At 44.3% G+C, this 18,660-nt stretch overlaps 1 protein-coding gene and 1 long non-coding RNA gene across 4 annotated transcripts in view; one reads left to right on the plus strand and one right to left on the minus strand.

The window, feature by feature from the left end:
* SETBP1 (SET binding protein 1) overlaps window positions 1-3,254 on the minus strand; it is a 247,782-nt gene extending 244,528 nt beyond the window's left edge. Inside the window, exon 1 of one of the 2 annotated variants that reach the window (XM_088153063.1) lies at window positions 2,402-3,254. The gene's annotated coding sequence lies outside the window, so the exon portion shown is untranslated. The remainder of the gene's footprint in view (window positions 1-2,401) is intronic. The other variant, XM_088153064.1, reaches the window with a different exon arrangement.
* Window positions 156-18,309, plus strand: LOC112542398 (uncharacterized). 2 transcript variants are annotated; one of them, XR_015798307.1, is made up of 5 exons: window positions 156-212; window positions 727-905; window positions 11,078-11,184; window positions 15,973-16,497; window positions 17,889-18,309. It is a non-coding gene; the product is annotated as an uncharacterized LOC112542398 (long non-coding RNA). The 2 variants fall into 2 exon arrangements; XR_003086164.2 differs by lacking the exon at window positions 156-212 and having other exon boundaries at window positions 492-905.
* Window positions 18,310-18,660: the final 351 nt, after the last annotated feature.

Here is an 18,660-nt window from a genome sequence, read left to right on the forward strand (position 1 = left end):
AAATGTTATTCTGGAGAGCAAGCCGGGCTCACTCCCTTCTCTTGAAAGATGGAGTCTAGCTGATTTCAGACACCATAAACATGTCCCTACACACACACACACACACACACACACACTTTACTGCAGTTTCTCCTGGAAGGAGAAAGGCACACCACTGAGGAACCATGCACCAATGTGGGAGAAGAACTCCAAGTCCTCTGAAAGTGATCCAGGTTTGGGCTCTCTTGCTCACCCTGTCTTATAAATCTCACCAGTTCTTCCTGTGCAAACACCCCTCAACTACAGTGCCAGAGAAATCCCCTAGACCACATCCTTTGCTAACATTACCCAACAGGATTTCCCAGCTGCTCTATAGAGTTTCTCTTTGCTCTTGTGGTGTTGGGGAAAGATGGTGTTAATTTTTGCAGGGGGATGAGGAAGGACACATTTCCAGGCACAAACTCGTGGGTGGGGAAAAAGCAGATCTTTCCTCTCCAAAAATAAAAATAAACCCCCTGGATGGTTTGGGTGCTCTCTGATGGGGCAAAGTTCCTGGCCATTTGTGTGGGTGTGTGGGTGTGTGTTTTGCCTGACTCCTTGGAACAGAAAGAGTTGCCACCAGGAGCACATTGAGATGAACAAGCATATATGTAGGAAGCAGCCTGCCCACAGCAGAAATCTTTGCACCAACAGCCGGGGAAAATCACACATCCACAAACCTTTAAAGAAATATTTCTCTTCCCCCAGGACATCTCCTTCCTGCCTTGTAGCTGTTGATAGGATCCTCCTCCCCAGAAATCCTGGGGTCTGAGCTGCAAAGCAGCAAGCCCCCCACCCCCAAAATGCAAGATTCGCATTTCCTTGTAACAGCTCCTGCTATTCTCCCAGGAAGACTTCACCCAGCCTTTCTCCAAAACAACATCAAGGTAAGAGAGAATAAAGAAAAGAGAACCAATGGAGAAACTGGGGGGCGGGGGGGGGGAGCGGGGGGGGGCGGGGGAGACATACACACACACATATATATTGTAGCACCCACTTCCTCCCCCTCCCTGGCACACCTACACACCTGACACATTACAAGCTCTTTTTCATTTGGCTCAAGGGGGTGGCTTTCCTTTCCTCCCCATGATGAGGAAAAAGAGCGCTGAAAGCAAAGTACTGGAGTAAGAAAAAAACGTGCAAAAGGCATGTGTGTGTGTGTGTGCGTGCCTGCGTGTGGTGGGGGGAAGACTGTGAATTTGGGGTGCCTGTGTGTTAAAACTCAAGGACTGGCAGGGTAGCTGAAGGATAACCTTGGGCGCATTGTGGTCGATGTATCAGGGAGGCTGATTTGGGGAGAAGGAGGTGCTGCAGAAAAAGAAACTCTGCATTGTGAATTTCCGAAGGCTTTTTGCACTGCGCGCAACCACAACCACACACACCCCAACCCTTGTTTATCACGGCGAGCTCTACTGGCTGGCGGTGTCCTTTCGCCAATGTCAAAACAATACTTCAGCAGCTGGGCCCCAGATTTCGCAGAGGGCGAAAAATTCACGCGCCACCCCCCGGGGAAGGGGGAACCCGAACCTGCGATTGTCGGAATACTCCCCCAAATTGTGACCGGTGTTATTTGGGGGCGGGGGGGCCGAGCGGAGGGAGGCAACCTTGCCGTCTCCTTCCTCTTGACATTCACGCAGCTCGACGCGGAAGGTGCGATCGAGGCGGAAATGCCATTTTGGCCAGCCGCTTTGCACACCTCTGACACGCGAAGTCTGCCACTTACGTCGTTCTGCACACACACACACACACACACACACACACGCCCGTGCAGCAGAGCGCACGCAGCCCCCCGATCGGCAGGGGGAGGCGGATCTTGGCGGGGAGGGACTCTCCGGGGGCGCAGGGGCTTCCTCGCGCGTAAATGCCTCGCCGTCCCTTCCGGCACAATGGAGGAGCTTCTCTGCAAAGACCCCCCCCCGCCCGCCCGCGGTGCCCCTTGCAGCGGCGCCTACTCGCGAGGAAGCCAGCTCCCCGCCCACCCCTCGGAGCGCCCGCTCCGTCCGGACGCCGGTCCCCGGAGGCTCAGCCCGGCAGGCTGGGCGCCCGAGGCTCGCTCGGGGCAGCGGCGGGCGCAGGGCCCCGCTCGGCTCCCCGGCCGCCCAACTCGCCTCCAACTTCACGCCGACTTGCGGGAGGACGGGCAGCCTGCCCCGCGCTCACCTGGACGGAGGGCGCTTCCGAGCGGGGAAACCGCCGATCGGGCCGCGCGCCCCGGAGCGCCCCTTCCCACCCGCGCCGAGCCCGGCGGCAGCGAGGCGCTTGTCGCCCCCCGCCCGGGCGGGCTGTTCGCGCCACCCGCGCCCGCTCAACTTTCCAGGGCCGGGGCTCTCCGCCCGCCCCCCAAGCCGACGGCCCCCTCCCGGCCGGCGCCGCGAGCACTCACCCATCTCTTCCTGCGCCTCCGCGCCCTGCTTTGCGCCGCCGCTGCTCCGCTTTCGCGCGGCGTTGCGAGGGGACTGCGGTGCGCGCCCGTGCGCACCGGCTGGGTCGGAGGAGGCGTGTGCGCGGAAGGCGGGCGGGCGGGCGGCTAGATCCCGGTCCCGGCCCCTCGCGAGAGCCCCCTACGGTAGCCCTGCGCTTGCCCGGGGTGCCGGGGGGGCGCCGGGTCCATGGCGCGCGGAGCTGTCAGCGGGGGAGGGCGCGGGCGCGGGCGCGCGCGAGAGGGAGGGAGAGGGAGAGGGAGGGAGAGAGGCGCCGGGAGGAGGCGAGGCAGCGCCGCCCGAAACCGGGAGAAAAGCGCCGAGGTTCCAGCCGCGGGAAAAATGGCGCCTCTCCAAATGCGCCTGCCGAGATTTTCGGGCTGCACGCGCGTGCAGGACGCCGGGACGAGCGGGAGGGATGCCGCGGCTCGGCGTCCGGGGCTGGAAATCCGCGCCGGGTGGGGAGCGGGAGCGAAGGGGGAGGGGGCGGGGGCGAGGGGGACGCGGCGAGGGTCCTCTCGGGAGGGAAGGGGACGGGACGGGACGGGAGGGGAGGAAACCGCCGCCCGGGCTGCGGGCTGCCCGCCCCGCGCGCTCTCCTGCGCCGGGGCGCCTCTCGCGGGGTCCCGCCTGCGCCCGGCGGCGACGGAGGCCAGGAGGGGCTCCCGGCTGCGGCGCGGGGCTTTTGTCTCGGGCCCCGCCGCCGGGTCTCCTGCGCGGGCGAGGGGGGCGAAGCGGCTCTGCCGATCAGCGCAGCCGCATCACTGCCGGAGAGGAGTCGCCGCTGTGCCCGCCGAGACCGCCGCCGATTCGGTGCGTTGCTGCCGCCGCCGCCGCCGCTGCCGCCGGTTGCGAGTGCGGGCTACCTTGCTCCAGAGCTCCCCCGTCTGTCGCCCGGCCGTCCCTTCCTGCGCCCCCAGCGGCCACGCCGGAGAGGGAGAGTGGGGGACGGGGGACGGGGGACGACTCCCAGCAAGGCTGCCGCTGCTGCTGCTGCTGCTGCTGCTGCGCCCGTGCACCATCGGCGGCGTCCCCGGAGTCCTAGACCCATCGGGGACATCATCGGCCTCAGCGCGGCAGAAGTAGATCGCCGTGCGCGCTAGGCTCTGCAGAACTCCGTTGCTCCGACGAGGCGCATTTCCTACACACTTTTGACTCCCCAGAGCAGTGTTTCTCAACCTGGGCGCCTTGAAGGTGGGTGGACTGCAACTCCCAGTTGCAGTCCACCCATCTTCAAGGCGCCCAGGTTGAAAAACACTACCCAGTGGATGCCTAGTGCTAAGACTGGGCATCTCTGTCCATGGGCATCACCCTACCTGGGGGGGACTTGGTGTTCCTGTGCAACCAGGTGGGAAATCTTGGAAAAGCTGAGCAGCATGACACCTGGTCACCTCAATCCACAGCCCTGTGGGCTCCCAGGTGGGTTGGCCTGAGAAGTTGAAAAAAATCTCCTGGAATAAGGCAATGCCAAGACAGTTTTTTCACAAACACCCTGCTGTTTATGGAAAAGAGCAGCATGTAGCTCAACAAGAAAGCTGAACAGGGATAGGCTTGATTCTGACATGGATGGGAGACTAGCAGGAAATCCCAGGCTGTGGAACGCCAGGAGTTGGTCTGGACCGAAAGAAGCCTTTGTGTTGCTTCTGCTTCTGCTTCTGCTTCTGCTTCTCCCCCTCCTCCTTTCTGCCCCTACCAGCCATCTTTTGTGGCTCAAACTGTGGTAGGAAACCTATTTCTTGTCCTACCATGGTACAAACAGGGCATCTTATTAAGGCACAGGAATTGCTTCTTGTCTGCCTGGCTTAAGGTGGTAATGCAGTGTTTCTCAACCTTGGGAACTTTAAGACGCGTGGACTTCAACTCTTAAAAGCCAGGTTCACACAACACAATTGAACCAGGTCAGTGGCAAACTTGGTGGCCGCATTTGCCCAACGTGCACACTTCGGTTATTTTTTTTTTTAAATGCCTTTGTGCTCAGGGTGAACCAAGCCATTTTGCCAGTTAGTGTACTGTGGAAACCCAGCCTAATGGGTGAATTAGAGAACCAGGTTAAACGTGTTGTGGGAATACAGACACAGCGTGGCTAAGAAACAGAATTCTGAGCAGAGATGACTAGTTCTTGTAACAGAAGGATAGAAGCTATGGGGTATGCCAAGGATTGTGATAATATTAGTACTTTGTAAGGGGCATCCTTAAGGGGCAAAAAAGTCAGGATGGCAGCTTTTTAATGCATGTCAAATGTGCAGTACCTGTAAAAAAAGGGGGGGGCAGGGCTTCAATTACATGATTGAAGCTGCCATCTTGACTTTTTTGACCCCTTCCCCACAGATGCCCCATATTCCTCAGTGGTCTGGAAAGCCAGATTCTTGGATGCCACCAAACTATCAAAACAGAACATCTGACCCAATAGCAGCTGTGAAGCAATGGGGAAGGAACTGAAAATAATCCCTTCAGTGTCTTCATGGTTTTATCTGTGTTGTAGTCACTCTTAGAATGTTGTGTCCAATTCCATGCTTTGTACCCCTCAACACACACACACACAACCTATCAGCTTGAAAAGGTGCAAGAAAAGGCAACTGAAATGACCGCATATGTTCAGCAACTGAGAAGAAATGGTACAGGGTTTGAACGTGCTGAGCCAGTTACATGATGTGACTGCAGAAAAGGCAAATGCAGTCCTCAGCTGCATCAAATCACAGGAAGAAACAGCTCACTTTTTACTGTGTTTCTCAGGCCCTTCCTTAACAAGGATGTCCTGTTCTAGAGAACCAGACCTTTAAGAAGGATTCAGAGAAACGGATCCAGGTTCAAAGGAAGGAAGGATGGGGGAACTAGAAGCAAAATCTTCTAAAGAAAGATTGAAGAATTGGGAATGAGAAGAGAAGATTAAGAGGAGATAGGATCACTATCTTCAAGGACCTGGAAGTTTGTCACACAGAAGGAGAACAAATCCTTTTCTCTCTCACCCTGGAGTGAAAGAGACGGAATAATGGGTTTAACTTAGAAGAAGGCAGATTCTGATTGAATATTGGGGGCGGGGGGAACCCTCCCCGAACAGGAAAATATAATACACCAAAAGGTGGTGGGCTCTCTTGCCTGGATTTGTTTTTGCAAAAACTGGAGAGTCATCTATCTAGGATGTTTTAATTTGGATTCTTGGGGGGGGGGGGGAGGATTCAGGGCCCTAAAATGCCACCTTTACAACGTAGAGATTAAAAAAAAAAAAAATGAGGGAGGCATTGGAGAAACATGTGAAATGATGAACTCTGTACTGAAAAATTGCCCTGCTTTTTCTTTCTCCACTTGTTTTTCATTAAAACTGAACAAGAACTGGGGAAAGAAAAAAGTAGGGAATTTTTTCAGCAAAGCACTCATGATTTTACACACTTGTACATTTTTGATTGAGAAAAAAAGAGGACTGTGATGATGGTGCTCCCGCACTTATTTAGGGGTGGGCCCGTGTGAATGTCCTCCCTTTCCTTGAATAATCCTCTCCCTAGCTTCCCACACTTCTGTCCATCCCCAAGAAAGACACTGTAAAGTAACTCCATCTGTTGGACTTCTTCACACTGGAAACCGGGGGCAACCAAGGTAGCTGTAGAGGAATGGGAGGAGGCATCCCAGAGACTCAGTGCCAAAAGTAATTCTTTTTGTCATGGCCAAGAATAAGGTGAGCTCCAAAGCACCACTCAGAGAAATTCAAAAGAAATGTTCAAGTAGCCTGAGAATGAGGCAGAAAAACGGAGGCCTGTTCTGCTGGCAAAGAACACTTTGGACAAATGGTTAGGCATTCTTCTGCATAGCATTAAAAATTCTATATGCTCTAGGAAGAAATGGAAAGGAGGTCCCCCCCCCCTCCCATAATGCTAGAATTCAGGGATATCAAGGAATTTTATCTGACAGGGTCTAGGAAGAGGGTCTTTTCTGCTGTGGCCCCTGCCCTGTGGAACAGCTTACCACCTGATGTGTGGGCTGCCCCCACTCTCCTGGCCTTCTGAAAAAGCATGAAAACATGGCTATGGCAGATGGCCTGGGGCTTGACGGGGGCTCGCATTCTTGGAATTGGCTGGTGGGATGGTTGATACTGCTTCCCTCCATCGTCTTGAATTCTGTATAGGTTTTTATATATATATATATATATATATAGAATTGTTAATTTTAATATGGATATTTATATTTTTATTGTTTTTACTGTTTTGGATTTTAACTGTGAGCCGCCCAGAGTCACCCTCTGGGGGAGATGGGTGGCATATAAATGCAATAAATAAATAAATACCCACGGAAGTGCAGGGGAGGACCCTCAGTTGTGGTTTCCACCTTGACTTTCTCTCTCTCTCTCTCTCTCTCTCTCTCTCTCTCACACACACACACACACACACACACAGAGGTACTCCTGTTGGAACCCCAAGGGTTCACCCAAGGAAGCTGAAGAGTAGGAGATCTTGATCTCTTTCCAATTCATTTGTCCTAGAGTCCACCCAGATCATAACTGGTGAAGTCCAAGTCTTCTGATCTGCTGTTTGAAGAAGTATAGGAAAACAAGTCTTTTAACAAAGAAAATCAGTGATTTATTCAGCATGAAAGGCTTGTTGTTTTCATGCTTATTCATCATTATCTACTGAATATTTCCTTCCTTTTCTTAAGCGTTTTAACATTTGGAGAGACTGGAAGTGTTTAATTGTGACAAAACCGCATTGCTAAAGTGGTGCAAATTGGAAAGATGATTGATTTCTTGATTTCTTGATTTATTTAATAGCGTTGGAGCGTGGCAGTATTATTATACTTTCATCTCAACAGTGTATTTGCTTATTTATTCATTTGTTTCAATTAATATTGTATCATCCTGCTCAGACAGGTACTCAAGGTTCCTATAAAATCATAGGGATAAAAACCAAATCCTTAAAGTTAAAAACATAAATTAAAATTAATCTTTATTTTAATCATCAATTAAAAGCCTGATGAAAGAGCCACGTCTTTACATTACTGGAAATGCCAAGGGAGTGAAGGCTAAATATAGATTTAAAAAAAAAAAAGATGTCTTTAAAACCTGGGAGTAATGCAGGAGAAGTTATATAGATAACAATAACAATATACATAACCTTCTAATTGGGAATTGTGAAAGTTAATAATTACCTGCATTAATGAGTATCTATAAAATAAATTGTGTATTTATTTATTTATATTTATCTATATAATATATAGATTACATGTTATTTATTTTATAAATTTATATTTAGTTTATAAATTTACACTATATATGAGTATATATAAAATGTATGGGTGCCAAAGGAGGTGTTTCTCAGTATAATGACCTCATTGGCAATGCATTACCAGCCCCCTATAGAGAACATATGCTAAACTTTGATTAATTCATCCTTTTGATATGTCCACTGACAAAGTCTCCAAAGATTACTGGGTGATCTTGGGCCAATCACTCTTTCTGAGCTCAACTATGAAAGTTAGTTCTCACCTGGTCAGGAATAAATTACCCAATACTACATCAGGCCTTTACCACAATAGGAAGAAAAATGTATCTCTCACTGAAAAGGTGGGAGAAACACGAGAAATCTGAAAATCAATTATTCTAAATAGAGCTCGCATTTAATACATAGCAGTTGGTGGAATTTCTCCCCAATAGCTTAAGAAGTTCCTGGATTCTTGTATATCTGTTTAATTAGTTTCAACCCCAACTTACATGGAAGGAGGAGAACAAAATATGCCACTCAGAAGAAAATTCAGGAAAGTCTAGTAACTTCCTTTAAAAAAAAAAATGTATTGAAAATTTTAATTACAGTAATAAAAACAAATACAAACTAAACTCAGAGAAAATAAAGTAAAAAGAGAGTAAAAAGTGCAAAGAAGGAAAAAAAAAAAGGAAAGAACCCCTCACCCCCTATAAGGTTACAAACAGATATCTCTTCTTCCCATAACCCATTCCTTATCTATAAGCAAATCCATAAGACATCAACTTTTCAATCTTGGTGTCAGCAAAAAATTCATAAAGGGTTGCCAGAATTTCACAAAAATATGTTAGCCTTGATCAAATAAAGACATTTTATATTCCTTCCTTTCACCTCTGAAAATCTTAATCTTCAATTCATTCAAATATTGTCATAGGATTTGATCTCTTTTTTATTCTTCTTTGTCTCATCACATAGGCTTCTTTGAGGCTTTAATGAGCCTTTTTTATAAACCCAATAAAATAATCAGGTCATTCTCTTGATTTATTATTGGCGTTTCCCCTTTAATTTTTAAAACTTCAGCCAGCTTGTTTTGTATATCCAGTAAAAAGTCCTTTTTCCAGGTCATTCTCTTGCCCTGTCACTTTTATTTCCAATTTAAATACCTTCTCTGTCTTGTAATCCACACATTTTTTTTAATCCGATATTTCTGATTCCACTATTTCTGCATCGAGTAAGATTTGTTTCACATCTGTCATTCCTTCATTAACATCCTTTAAACATAGTCTATCCATAGAACATCTAGTGATTTCCAATCTTTATTTTTTAAATGGCTTCTTATAAATGTGATGGTCCTGAAGTTGTTTCTGCCAAATTGTAAAAAATAGGAACTTGGGCACAGAAAACAGATTTCTTTTTCATTCATCTGAATAGATAGAACAATGTCATCTATGTCCCACCAGCTACATTTTTCTCTTTCAGTTTTAAAAATCAACTGGTTATCCCTTTATAATGGTTTTGTGATGTGATATACATGATGCTGTATTAAAAACAGGTAAGTTAACATACCTGCACCAAAGAATTGGGTGATAGTTGCCCTGGATTCCACACTGTGGCCAACCTATGACACGAATGCTGCAAGTGGTTATATAGTTTACATTTCTGGTCTTTACATTGGAATTTATGAAAATTCTCAGGAGAAACCCACCCTACCAATGATGCCTTGTGTTATGACAGATGCTTTAAAAAGTATACCTATTTTACCTTTCCAGGTTAAACAGGTACCAAAGTCGTCAAACAGATTATCAAGGAGAATGTTTGTGAGTGCTTGGATAGGTTGGCTATAATCAACAGGATTTATTTGTTTTAAACAAATCTTGCCAGATGAAGCTTATCTCCTTCTTCAATCGAGTTACTAGCTTAGTAGATCATGGAAAAGCCAAGGACGTAGTATACCTTGACCTCAAGCCTTTGACAGAGTGTCTCATGAAATTCTCCTTCATAACATGGTAAAATTTGGGTTAGTTGATCCTATTTAGATGGGACTACAGTTAACTGAATTAGTGCACCCAAAAAGGAGTTATTATCCACATCATTGTGGAGGGACATATGGAGTGAAGTCCTACTGGGCTCTGTGCTGTTTCATATTTTTTTATCAGGCACATGGATGAGAGAGCTGAGAGGAGACTTACCAGGTTTGCAGATGACACAAAGCTGAGTGGAGGCTAATGCTTTAGATGAAAGAGAGAGAATCCAAAATGTTCTAGACAGGCTTGAGCCCTGGGCTAAAATGAAGAGAATGGAATTCAAGAGGGGGAAATATGTGAACCCAGCCCCACTGAACTGAGTCAGATTTGTTTTAATTGTGGCTTGTTAAGATGCCATGATTGGCCAGGCATAACCAATGCAAAACCAAAGTGAGAAAAATTGCACAAGGATTCAGTGCTGCTTTTGGAGAAATCTGTGTAGCTAGTTGGCCTGAAAGAGTTAACAGCAATTGCTAACCACTTTCCCATCACAGTTTTTTGCTCCTTCTCCTGCAGGAGCCTGATAAATTGTACAAACTGATTACAAACTGATTGCAAACCAGGGACAGAATCTGCCTCTGACAGCATAATATACGTCTTTAACAGGACCCGATTAGCATCTTTGGCTCATTTTGATTCAGAATCCTTCCTCTTTATTAGTTTGTTTTAGCAGATAATGGATATCTTCCAGCAGTTTGCTGAAATGTGACTATGTGCTATTGGTTCCCCCTCCCGTTCCTTCTTTTTCTCCTGGGGGGTGGGGGGAGGCTGTTACATTTATGTTCTTCTTCATGGGAATGAAAACCAAACCACCAGGTAATACCAAGAACTCTCCTTCCACAATTGAATACACATTCTTACTCAGGAACTGTGAGTCATTGCTACCTTGTGATCTCAGAAGGTTTCCAAAAATTGCTGGACCATGTATATGTATGAATAGAGAGCCTCATGTTGAGGATGAGGCTCTCTATTCATACATGTCCATAGTCTTTCTGCCTTCAAAACATGCCCTTAACTTGTTCCAGAAAACATCTCTATCACAGAAAATGAGGTATCTTACCAGAAATCCTCATGACAACGCAGAGAGATCCAGAGTGATCTGGCTAAACAAAGAGAAGGGTGTATTCCAGAGTCCTCTTGACAACCATTCATTTTCGAAGGAGAGGAAGCCACTCCTATAAGTAAATAGCACTTGTTCCTTCTATGCACCCAGTTAAAGGTTTGTACCACTCCTTTGTTAGCGTCTGCCTTCTAAGGCCACAAATGTCAGCTCGGCCAGATCAGGAAACAGAATGATCCTTGTTTGTTGTAGGGTATACCGTAATAGCAGAAACTTGAAAACCTACTCAAGTTTCCCCTTGTTCCCTCTCACACCAAGGAGAATCAAGGTGGGTTTATTTTAAGTTTCCTTCTCATGTCTTCCCCTTTCCAGGATGGAGTTGAATGTTTCTTCTCTATTAATGGGTCCTACCTTCCTTCATTAAGATTATTTCTACAGTCCTCTACAACATGACGTCTCAAGCTTCAATCTGCTAGGAGGTAGGTATGGGAAAGCCCAGGTTAGGGACGATGATGTTAGTTAGTCCTTGGTTTTTAAGACAAGCTATGATATCCTAGAAGTTGCTACATGTCAATGCTCAGCATCTTCCCTCTTTTCCGTATTTGCTCGGGCAAATGTGGAACGTGAATGTTCAGCAACATCAGACGTGCCGCAGACTACCAGCCCTGGTGAGATGTAGCACTGAATCCCTTTCTTGGATCCACATTTGTTGCCTATATTATTTTCTGGCCAGCATTACATGCCTTTAAGTTGGGTTCTTGGTGTCCTCTGAGCGTTTTCCAGCAGAGGTTTTGCTACCAGTCTAGGTAGCATCATCAGCACATAACAAATATTATGAAAAGGAAGGTCTTCTCTTGGGCCCTAATTTTGCAGTACTGCTGGCACTGCACTCCCTTTTAATTTGGATTAAAAAACACTCACATTTACCTGGGCATTTTGAATTATCATCTTTCCAGCAGGTCGCATAGCTTTGTTCCACCTCATTTTCTTGTATTATTGGGAGCTGATTTCACATTTCTCTGTACGCTGCCTTAACACTCATTTATGGATCGTATTATGGATTGGAAATTATTCAACCAACAGCAACAAATGTACTCAACATTGCAAAGATCCACCTCTCATCTTAAACCAAGGAGCGGCCCCTGTTGTCTGTTGCTTAATTCTGCCTGAGGCTGCCAAATTTCCCCTGGACGATCTTAAAAGCACAACGCCCATCCCTTTTGTGATGGATTCTGGTTTTTTTTATGGGGTGGCTCCTTTTAAAACTCAAGAAGGCATTAAACTTTGAGCATTGCAAACCAACAAATCTTCACTGCCAAACTCCAGGCAGGCAACCCCCAAGAGTTAGTCTCGGCGTGGCTGTTTAGTGACTGTCAGGATTTTTGCTACTTAGAATTGGTACCTCTAGCTATCAGTTCAATATCTGATGATAAAATGTTGAGTCTTTTTTTTTTGCCTGAAAAGACTAATTGGTTTCAGATATATGACCGGCGCTGTCTTAAAACAGGGTGAATTTGCAGTATTCCCTGTGGACTTTCTAAAGCTCAGTTCAGGCTGAACAGGCTGATCTCCACTGATCCACTGATCCACTAGTATCAGTCTAGGACAGTGTTTTTCAACCTTGGCGACTTTAAGATGCGTGGACTTCAATTCCCAGAATTCCCCAGCCAGCAGGCTGGCTGGGGAATTCTGGGAGTTGAAGTCCATGCATCTTAAAGTTGCCAAGTTTGAAAAACACTAGTCTAGGATGTATTTTTATGCTGGATTCTAAAGGGATGAGAGATGGAAAGCAACTCCCTGGAAAAGCTGCTTCTTCTCCTGTTCTGAGGCTGCAGACGAGCTGTGCCACTTACTAATAACCCATTACGTTATGTCAGCTACCCAAACAATCACAATGGAATTTAGTTGCAGGGCTCCCTTACTGCTCTCCAGAAAACTTGCAGACCCTTCAGGGCAGCATTGCAACAGAGGCTGCGGTCTGACCACAAAAGAATATGTGTCCATGTGCCGAAGGGCGTCAAGGGCCCAGGACCCTTTCCGCCTCCAAATTGCTTACTTAGAGCTGAGCAATAAGCTTGCCTTTAAAGGGTGCTCTGGAGACAGGAGAGGAAAGCCGAGAGCCAAACGCATTTATCTGTTCATTTACACGGTTGCTTTTTGCTCTCAGACTTAACTCATTTAATTTGCTCTCGGTGACTTTGTCTTCATTACCAGCTTCATTTTCATGTGTGATAGGATGGTGTCTGTCTGAGGATTCAACTGACCTTACTTGTTTCCAGTGACATCATTGGACTGCCAGATGTGATCTGCTGAGCGGCGCTATGATGTCATCACATTCATTGAGGGGGGAAAGGAAGAGACCTGAAGTGGGAATATCGCTTTGTAGCAACAATAGATAGAAGAAATAATAGCAAGTGGCAAGAAGATCAATGTTCTTTGTATCAAACAAAATTTGGGAGAAAAAAATTCTGCCGCTAATTTTTTAGCCTGAAAATTGAAATGGGAAGATGCTCAATCCATTCCTGTATGTGTATATATACACACATATACACATAGATACAACAATATACAATAAACCTTGTAAAGCATTACAGCGAAAGAATTCCCAAAGTGAAGCCAAATTAATCACTTGAAAGGCCTCCCTCAGCCTCTCCCCACACAGTGCCCTCCAGATGTACCGGAGCACAAGGTCCATCATTCTCAGCTAATGACATTAGATGGGAATTATGGGAAGTAGAATTCCACCATGCTGGAGGATGTAAGGATGGGGCAGAGAAGGTGTCAGGAGGGTCTTTCTAAGTCTTTCTTCTCTAGATTATCCTTCACTGCCTTGCCTTCTCCTCAGGCTTAGAGGCTTTGATTTGGGTGGTCTCCTCGAAGCAGGACCTTCTCAGTGGTGGTGCCCAGGCAGTAGAAATCCTGGGTGGGTTACCTCAACAACCTTAATATGACCCTAGTGGGTGCATTTACACAACATGAGAATTGATGTTTTATGTATTTATATATATTTATGTTTTTAATGTTCTGTGTGAGTTGCCCAGAGTTCCCCCATTGGGGGGAGATGGGTGGGGGAGAAATTTAATAAACAAACAAACAAATAAAATGAGAAGCTTGATTGATTTGGACTTTGGCTGGTTTGGATGGCTTACTGCATTGTACAAGTGAAGTCTGTTTGGTTCATTTATGGTTTAATACATTATGTGAACCAAGCAAATGAGTTTATTCAGTAACTAAGGCAATGTGTGAATGCGGCCACAGATCAAATCAATTCAAATGAAATCTAGTATCATTAGGTTTCTCTTTCTCTCTCTCTTTAAATATACACACACACAAACACAGACTTTGATAACCAAGGTATAATAAACAGAAGGGGAAAAAACCCCATTGATTATATAATCAGTATGAGAAAAGTGCAAAATACAGCTTAAACTAAAACTGGAGGAAAGAAAGAAAAAGGGATCCATATAATATTAATATAGGACTTGTTCAATCACTTAACATATTAAATCTAGACTATCCAGAAACAAGTTCCTCCATTGTCTCACTTTCACAATATAAAGACATTTCAAAAATTGACATCCAACACCTCCCTTGGATTCAGTTTTCAACGTCAGAAATGTAAAACTCTTTCCACTTATGTAGAAAAATTCTTCTTGCCTAACCCCAGGCTAGGTAGAGTCAGAGTTCTTCATGAAATATCAAATTCCATAATTTAGGAATATTTACATCTTTAACTGTTATATTTCCCCATCCCCCAAATTATGTTAACTTGTGTGATGAATTGAAGTCAGACAAGAGCCATAGATGGACAGGACCAAATCATATGAGTCAGAATCTTATTTCTTTCAGTGCTGACACAAGAAACCTGATATCCCACCTTTTGAAAACTTATTTTGAAAAGTCCAATAAACTCGGAAGAAAGTATACTATATATGGACTGCATAAATCTTGACCTAGATGCAGAGAATTCTACCTCTTTTCTGACATCTAGCAATTGGATTTCTGTAGCTCAGATGTACTATCTCTATATAATTAGTAGCTATAATTATGCCTATAATTATGTAGATGGTACAGATTCTATAATGGTTGTTGATATTTATTTATTTATTTATTTATTTATTTATTTATTTATTTATTTATTTATTTAGGTTTGGCCCTTGAATGCAGTAGCATAACCTCAGCCAGTATAGAATGAATAAGATCAGAATAGAAAATTAATTTTCTTTTGAAAGATTCAAGTAACAGCATTTCAAGGCTGGGCTATGCTGAAAGTGGACTTCTCATTCATAATATACCAATAAATTTATAGCATTCTCCTAAATAATATTAATCAGGAATATCCATGATATCCATGGAAATTGTGCTCAGATAGACAGGCACAAGATTATTGCTTTAGAGATTAATCCAAAACTTTTTTTTTTTTTTTAAATTAAGGACAGTGCTACAAAAGGCACCAAAATTTATCTCAAAATTGGAATGCTTAAGACTTCAGAATTAAATTCTGACCATCAGCACATTTATTTGCAAGTAATCCCGCTAAGATGAATAAGATTCAGTCCCCTATGAACAGGAAAAATCAACTTCATTTTATCACCTGTTAAAATAATTCTTCACCCTAGCGTTTATTTATGGATTAAAAGAATATGTAAAAATGTAATTAGATTGGATGGGAACTGCATTTACTTTTTTTTAAAAGCTCTTTCTATACATTATGGAATGTTTAAAAACTGCAGCATATTTCCCACAGAGAAACCCAGCTAGAACCCTGCTCCTACACATTTCTTTTTATGGAGGAATTATAGCTAGCAGATTTTGGTTATGGCCAGTGTTTATCCAGCCATGGACTCCTTTGTGTGTGTAAATCCCACATTTACTCCCAGGAAAATTTATGAGAGACCTATCTGTTTTACTTCCTCAGGAATATGGTCTCAAGGGTCCTGCCAGATTTTTACAAGCTGCATTTCTAATCACCTGGTTTCATTGATTTTTAAAGTCTGCCTCTTTAAGATTTTTATTCTTTTTTACTATAGACCCAGATATACTTATTTGGGTTTTTTATTCTTCCCAAGGCAAAGCTCTTTCAAGTTGTGCCAATATTATTATATCTCAGAACGAGTTTCATCTTGATCCTTAGAACAACTTGATGCCAAGAATGAGGTTGCTTCAGAGATAATGCGTTTTCTGTTTTTGGCATGGCCCGTCAACAATTCTATTTGAGCAATTGCAGGAATTAAACAGCTTAACTGTATTTCTCTCTTTTTCAACAGGTCCTTCTGACGCTCCAAAAAGGCAGCTTTTATGAGTCTCCCCAAAGGTGCTACTTTCTTGTCACTGAGGTTCATCTGAGAGAAATTTCACTGAGAGATTCTCCTATGCAACAAGAAGGGATAAATCGACTCCAAGATCACATGTGGCCATCCCTCAAAGCATTTAGTGCACAAACACTAAACTTCCACATACTTTGCAAAATTCCCAAACAGATTTGAACGTTGCCAGAATTGTAATTTTAATACAACCGACAGGAAAAGGACTAAATGTAGGACAGTATCGTGAGTATACTAAGGACAAAGTTGAACCTGACTCCTGATCGCTGAATTTCCCGCCCCCCACCCCCTTGGCAGCAATACTGAGATCATTTGCCTTTAGCAAGAGATGTTCTGACTTTCCAGTCTAGATCACAACCTGGATTTCCCAGACTATCCCACATCCAAATACTAACCAGTGCTGATCCTGTTTAGCTTTTGAGATCAACCAAGGTCAACTGGATGCTGTTTCTCTAATTAAATGCAAAGGTAAATCAAATGGAATGTAATTTTTCTTCTAGCCCCACCCACTTCTCTTTGGTTTCTAGCCTGGGCATGACATTTAAAAACTAAAGACTTGCATCCTGAGGACTCAAGGATGTATCCCAAAATTTCATCTCCTGATGGGGGTCAAGGCATTCGTCTTGTTCCTACGGGGGCAAAATAGGCTGAATAGCTATAGCAGGTGGTTGCTCTTTGTATTTTAAGTTGAGCGGGGTGGAGGTTGACTCAGAAGGAGGACAAACTTTTCAGGGAGTTGAAAGGAAAGAAGAAGTACCTTTCTTCAGCACAGATAACCCAACCAACTCTTTCCACCCTAAGCTTAGCCTACACGATAGTGTCTGGCTTTGCATAACATACTTCACTTAGCAATTGAGTTAACTCACTTACTGGCTTGCACAATACACTAAATCGTAAATCAGTAAGCTGTGGTGCCAATAGATGTGATCAAATGGGAAAGGCAGTTCTCACCATCTTATTCAACTCCAGCATTTTTGGTTGAAGCAAGAAGATCACATTCATAACTACCGGCTAGTGTAGTGAGCCATATAATTACTCTTTCAGAAAAGAGATTGTAGGAAGGGAGCTTCTTTCAATGGGAGCTTGTTTGAACAAGGTCAGCCTGGTTCTGGGAGCATCTTCATGTTCTGGTTCCCTCTTGGACTTGTCTCCTATTCTCTGACCTTGTGATTTTCTTTTATTTCTGTCTGTTAGTTTGCCTTCTCACCTTTGTTGTTCCTTAACCTGATTCTTAGGCCATCCCAGACAGTGGTCCATAGTCCATAGTCCAATCTTGTTAATACTAAATAAATCAGAAAGTCCTAGCATGGGAAGGATTTGCTGCGGCTCTTGAGTCCAGTGCCTTGCTCAGTGCGGTAATCCAAATTAAAACATCCCCAAACGTTGGTTGTCCAGCCTCTGCTTGAATACATCCAGTGAAAAGAGTCCATGGGAGTCCAGAGACCCAGCCTCTCTGGGTCATAATTTAAGTCCATGATTCTGTCTCCTGTGCCCTGGAATGAGAGATAATGTATCTTGATCTTCTTCTGTGTGATTTTAGGCATTTGAAGAGTCTTGTCTTCTTCTCAATCTTCTCTTCACAAGTTACTGCAATCTCTTTTCAAAAAATTTAGTTTATAGTCCCCTGATCATTCTAGTCAACCACTTTTAAGCCTAGGATATTATGTGAACCTAGCCCTTTTGGCAAATGTATGGTTCACTGAGTCATATCAACCCAGGAAATAGAGTAAACCATGAGTCTGCGGCATGAATATAGCCCAATTGTGAGGAATAATTGAGCATCTTTACTAGTAGAATAGATAAAGTTCATATTTTCCTACTCAGCAAGTAATCAGGTTTTATTTTAATTTGTTTTACAGCAATGAGTTGCATGTGATCACCCTACTCCCCACGAAGTGCACAAAGAATTAAAGTTCTGCATATAAAAGGTTCCAGAAAGAAGGAAGGCAGAGTGTAACAACTAAAGATGATTCTTCTACATATTGGATATGATGATCAAAGCAAACACAAAGAAGATTATAGCAAGAAGGCTGTCTTCTCTGACTTGCAAGGATGTGGAAACTTTGTCTGGTTAAGGGTCATCTTGGCTGTTGAGTAGCATATCACCAAACAGTGAGCCAGGCCAGGACAAAAGCTAAATTTATTTTAAATTTAACTTGTTTAAATTAAAATAAATTATACTTTATATGACTGTTTCTCATGTCGTTAATAATTTTCCTCTTTAATCATTGTAAAGGTCGCTTTGCAGGCACTTTTGACAAGGCTCATCTGAGGTTTCCAGGTGAATTTGGCTCTAGGTACCGAAGAGGACTAAAGCTGTGCTGAGAAATTCTCATCCATTTTCATCTGCCAACATCTCATTTTATTTGATGAAAAAGAATTTGCTTTAGGAATTCTTTCAAAAGAGAAGACCATGTCAGAGAAAATTTCATGGGTGAAGTTAGTGTTTTTGCATTTATTTTGTGAAAAGTCAGTCAATGTGTGTGTGTGTGTGTGTGTGTAAATGTTTAGCCTGCCATTGTGCAGTCATTTTTCAAACAACCTGAGTCTTCCATGCTTCCATTAAATCCCAAAAGTTAGTGTTTCCACGGGAGCTCTAGGGATGGGGTTTTTTTTCAGTAGTGGTGCTGC

This window comes from Python bivittatus, unplaced genomic scaffold, assembly GCF_059951505.1.
Source record: "Python bivittatus isolate LINGU-HERP-01145 unplaced genomic scaffold, Pbiv_v1 ctg000570_np1212, whole genome shotgun sequence".
NCBI classification, from domain to species: Eukaryota; Metazoa; Chordata; class Lepidosauria; order Squamata; family Pythonidae; genus Python; species Python bivittatus.